A 6,072-nucleotide genomic window follows, 5' to 3' on the forward strand; every position below is an offset into this window, starting at 1 on the left:
CATATGTATTCACCCCCTTTGCTATGAAGCCCCTAAATAAGATCTGGTGCAACCAATTACCTTCAGAAGTCACATAATTAGTTAAATAAAGTCCACCTGTGTGCATTCTAAGTGTCACATGATCTGTCACATGATCTCAGTATATTTACACCTGTTCTGAAAGGCCCCAGAGTCTGCAACACCACTAAGCAAGGGGCACCACCAAGCAAGCGGCACCATGAAGACCAAGGAGCTCTCCAAACAGGTCAGGGACAAAGTTGTGGAGAAGTACAGATCAGGGTTGGGTTATAAAAAAAATATCCGAAATTTTGAACATCCCACGGAGCACCATTAAATCCATTATTAAAAAATGGAAAGAATATGGCACCACAACAAACCTGCCAAGGCAGGGCCGCCCACCAAAACTCACGGACAGGCAAGGAGGGCATTAATCAGAGAGGTAACAAAGAGACCAAAGATAACCCTGAAGGAGCTGCAAAGCTCCACAGCGGAGATTGGAGTATCTGTCCATAGGACCACTTTAAGCCGTACACTCCACAGAGCTGGGCTTTACGGAAGAGTGGCCAGTAAAAAGCCATTGCTTAAAGAAAAAAATAAGCAAACACGTTTGGTGTTCGGCAAGAGGCATGTGGGAGACTCCCCAAACATATGGAAGAGGGTACTATGGTCAGATGAGACTAAATTTGAGCTTTTTGGCCATCAAGGAAAACGCTATGTCTGGCGCAAACCCAACACCTCTCATCACACCGAGAACACCATCGGCAGGGACTGGGAAACTGGTCAGAATTGAAGGAATGATGGATGGCGCTAAATATAGGGAAGTTCTTGAGGGAAACCTGTTTCGGTCTTCCAGAGATTTGAGACCGGGACGGAGGTTCACTTTCCAGCAGGACAATGACCCTAAGCATACTGCTAAAGCAACACTCGAGTGATTTAAGGGGAAACATTTAAATGTCTTGGAATGGCCTAGTCAAAGCCCACACCTCAATCCAATTGAGAATCTGTGGTATGGCTTAAAGATTGTTCTACTCGGGTCCAGGCTCTGTCGCAGCCGGCCGCGACCAGGAGACCCATGGGGCGGCCCACAATTGGCCCAGCGTCATCCAGGGTAGGGGAGGGTTTGGCCGGCAGGGATGTTCTTGTTCCATCGCGCACTAGCGACTCCTGTGGCGGGCCGTGTGCATTGCACGCTGACTCGGTCGCCAGGTGTACGGTGTTTCCTCCGACACATTGGTGCGGCTGGCTTCCGGGTTAAGCGGGCACTGTGTCAAGAAGCAGTGCGGCTCGGTTGGGTCGTGTTTCGGAGGACGCACGACTCTCGACTTTCGCCTCTCCCATGTCCGTACGGGAGTTGCAGCGATGGGACAAGACTGTAACTACCAATTGGATACCACGAAATTGGGGCGAAAAAGGGGGTAAAATACAAAAATAAAACAAAGATTGCTGTACACCAGCGGAACCCATCCAACTTGAAGGAGCTGGAGCAGTTTTGCCTTGAAGAATGGGCAAAAATCCCAGTGGCTAGATGTGCCAAGCTTATAGAGACAATACCCTAAGAGACTAGCAGCTGTAATTGCTGCAAAAGGTGGCTCTGCAAGGTATTGACTTTGGGGGGTGAATAGTTATGCACGCTCAGGTTTTCTGTTTTTTTTTTGCAGCTTCAAAGTGGTAGGCATGTTGTGTAAATCAAATAATACAAACCCCCCAAAAATCCATTTTAATTCCAGGTTGTAAGGCAACAAAATAGGATAAATGCCAAGGGGGGTGAATACTTTCACAAGCCACTGTGTGTGTGTGTGTGCGTGTTGTGTTATATATATATATATATTAAAAAAAAAAAAGATAATTCGTAAAAACCAAAATAACTTCACAGATCTTCATTGTAAAGGGTTTAAACACTGTTTCCCATGCTTGTTCAATGAACCATAAACAATTAATGAACATGCACCTGTGGAACGGTCGTTAAGACACTAACAGCTTACAGACGGTAGGCAATTAAGGTCACAGTTATGAAAACTTAGGACACTAAAGAGGCCTTTCTACTGACTCTGAAAAACACCAAAAGAAAGATGCCAAGGGTCCCTGCTCATCTGCGTGAACGTGCCTTAGGCATGCTGCAAGGAGGCATGTGGCCAGGGCAATAAAATGTCCGTACTGTGAGACATTTACATTTGAGTCATTTAGCAGACGCTCTTCGTCTGATCGTCCTCGCAGTGGCAGACCACGTGCAACAACACCTGCACAGGATCGGTACATCCGAACATCACACCTGTGGGACAGGTACAGGTTGGCAACAACAACTGCCCAAGTTACACCAGGAATGCAGTGCTCAGACTGTCTGCAATAGGCTGAGAGAGGCTGGACTGCGGGCTTGTAGGCCTGTGAAGGCAGGTCCTCACCAGACATCACCAGCAACAACGTCGCCTATGGGCACAAACCCACCGTCGCTGGACCAGACAGGACTGGCAAAAAGTGCTCTTTACTGACGAGTCACGGTTTTGTCTCACCAGGGGTGATGGTCGGATTTGCGTTTATCGTCGAAGGAATGAGTGTTACACCGTGGCCTGTACTCTGGAGCGGGATCGATTTGTAGGTGGAGGGTCCGTCATGGTCTGGGGCGGTGTCACAGCATCATCGGACTGAGCTTGTTGTCATTGCAGGCAATCTCAACGCTGTGCGTTACAGAGAAGACATCGTCCTCCCTCATGTGGTACCCTTCCTGCAGGCTCATCCTGACATGACCCTCCAGCATGACAATGCCACCAGCCATACTGCTCGTTCTGTGACGGGAATGTCAGTGTTCTGCCATGGCCAGCGAAGAGCCCGGATCTCACAACATTCGGAGGGTCCTAATCCAGGCACTTGTCATCTCCCGTCTGGATTACTGCAACTCGCTGTTGGCTGGGCTCCCTGCCTGTGCCATTAAACCCCTACAACTCATCCAGAATGCCGCAGCCCGTCTGGTGTTCAACCTTCCCAAGTTCTCTCACGTCACCCCGCTCCTCCGCACACTCCACTGGCTTCCAGTTGAAGCTCGCATCTGCTACAAGACCATGGTGCTTGCCTACGGAGCTGTGAGGGGAACGGCACCTCCGTACCTTCAGGCTCTGATCAGTCCCTACACCCAAACGAGGGCATTGCGTTCATCCACCTCTGGCCTGCTGGCCCCCCTACCTCTGCGGAAGCACAGTTCCCGCTCAGCCCAGTCAAAACTGTTCGCTGCTCTGGCACCCGAATGGTGGAACAAGCTCCCTCACGACGCCAGGACAGCGGAGTCACTCACCACCTTCCGGAGACACTTAAAACCCCACCTCTTTAAGGAATACCTGTGATAGGATAAAGTAATCCTTCTACCCCCCCCCCCCCAAAAAAACATATTGTAAAGTGGTTATCCCACTGGCTATAAGGTGAATGCACCAATTTGTAAGTCGCTCTGGATAAGAGCGTCGGCTAAATGACATAAATGTAAATGTAATCTCAATCCCATTGAGCACGTCTGGGACCTGTTGGATAGGGCCATTCCCCCCCAGAAATGTCCGGGAAGTTGCAGGTGCCATGTGGAAAAGTGGTGTAACATCTCACCGCAAGAACTGCCAAATCTGGTGCAGTCCATGAGGGGGAGATGCACTGCAGTACTTAATGCAGCTGGTGGCCACACCAGATACTGACTTACTTTTGATTTTGACCCCCTTTGTTCAGGGACACATTATTCAATTTCTGTTAGTCACATGTCTGTGGAACTTGTTCAGTTTGTTTGTTGTTGAATGTTATGTTCAGAGAGAGCGAGAGAGAGAGAGAGAATCAATTGGTCGAAATTTAAGTTTGAATAAAATCAACTATAATGTAGGCTACTGAGCTTGTCTGATGCTTTAAGCGCTGCGATTAAAAATGAAGACACACAAATTACTAAAGAGGGAGACAGAGATCAATATAGCCTATCCAGAAGAAAGAAAATGCCAAAAGGTAACTTCTATTGCCATTATGTAAAAATAGACTACATAAAGCCCGCAGGTAGAAAATATCCAGATAAAAATAAATATCCTATAAATCACATTGGCTATGCATTTTCTGTCTGCAAGGAACTTGAAACATTGTATCAACTATTAACTTGGTCTGGCCTGAAGCAGCTCCTGCTAGCAAAATTTGCAACATTGTATAAAATATTCTGGGCCCTCAGTTTCCTGAGCCAGTGAGCTCCAGACAGACACAGCTGTAGGCTATTTGCGCAAGGGATAAGAAGTAATCAGGTAGGCCTATTTTATGACATTTCCACTGGATCATAGCATAACATTATTTTCCCCTTTAATGCCAAGTGGTTATTGAAAGGGAGAGAGCTGGAAAGATTTTCCAAATAGGCTACGTTGAGGCACTATTGTCGTAATTAGGTGCGTCTTTACTCAAGATTGACAGGAGCGCTCCAAACATTAATAAATTGACAACTCGTAAATGGAATGAAACCAAAACCTTTTTCTCACAAGTGTAGCCTTTGGTTGTGCACTCTGCAAACAACGTGTCCACTCCAACATAGACAACGGTAAGACTGTAATAATAATATATTTTTGATATTTACCACTGCTCAACAAACAAATCTCGGTCGACCAACAGCCTATCAATGAAAAAATCGCCAGTCAACTAAATGGGGTCAGCCCTAATTTGCCAACACATGGCTAACAGCTGCTCTTAGGGAAAATGTTTTTGGAGTTACCTTTCTAGCTAATAGGCTACAGTGAGGGAAAAAAGTATTTGATCCCCAGCTGATTTTGTACATTTACCCACTGACAAAGACATGATCAGTCTATAATTTTAATGGTAGGTTTATTTGAACAGTGAGAGACAGAATAACAACAAAAAAATGCATGTCAAAAATGTTATAAATTGATTTGTATTTTAAATTAGGGAAATAAGTATTTGACCCCTCTGCAAAACATGACTTAGTACTTGGTGGCAAAACCCTTGTTGGCAATCACAGAGGTCAGACGTTTCTTGTAGTTGGCCACCAGGTTTGCACATCTCAGGAGGGATTTTGTTCCACTCCTCTTTGCAGATCTTCTCCAAGTCATTAAGGTTTCGAGGCTGACGTTTGGCAACTCGAACCTTCAGCTCCCTCCACAGATTTTCTATGGGATTAAGGTCTGGAGACTGGCTAGGCCACTCCAGGACCTTAATGTGCTTCTTCTTGAGCCACTCCTTTGTTGCCTTGGCCATGTGTTTTGGGACATTGTCATGCTGGAATACCCATCCACGACCCATTTTCAATGCCCTGGCTGAGGGAAGGAGGTTCTCACCCAAGATTTGACAGTACATGGCCCCGTCCATCGTCTCTTTTGATGCGGTAAAGTTGTCCTGTCCCCTTAGCTGAAAAACACCCCCAAAGCATAATGTTTCCACCTCCATGTTTGACGGTGGGGATGGTGTTCTTGGGGTCATAGGCAGCATTCCTCCTCCTCCAAACACGGCGAGTAGAGTTGATGCCAAAGAGCTCAATTTTGGTCTCATCTGACCACAACACTTTCACCCAGTTCTCCTCTGAATCATTCAAATGTTCATTGGCAAACTTCAGACGGCCCTGTATATGTGCTTTCTTGAGCAGGGGACCTTGCGGGCGCTGCAGGATTTCAGTCCTTCACGGCGTAGTGTGTTACCAATTGTTTTCTTGGTGACTATGGTCCCAGCTGCCTTGAGATCATTGACAAGATCCTCCCGTGTAGTTCTGTGCTGATTCCTCACCGTTCTCATGATCATTGCAACTCCACGAGGTGAGATCTTGCATGGAGCCCCAGGCCAAGGGAGATTGACAGTTCTTTTGTGTTTCTTCCATTTGCGAATAATCGCACCAACTGTTGTCACCTTCTCACCAAGCTGCTTGGCGATGGTCTTGTAGCCCATTCCAGCCTTGTGTAGGTCTACAATCTTGTCCCTGACATCCTTGGAGAGCTCTTTGGTCTTGGCCATGGTGGAGAGTTTGGAATCTGATTGATTGATTGCTTCTGTGGACAGGTGTCTTTTATACAGGTAACAAGCTGAGATTAGGAGCATTCCCTTTAAGAGTGTGCTCCTAATCACAGCTCGTTA

The sequence above is a fragment of the Coregonus lavaretus genome, assembly GCF_964263955.1.
Source record: "Coregonus lavaretus genome assembly, chromosome: 26".
Classification (NCBI taxonomy): Eukaryota; Metazoa; Chordata; class Actinopteri; order Salmoniformes; family Salmonidae; genus Coregonus; species Coregonus lavaretus.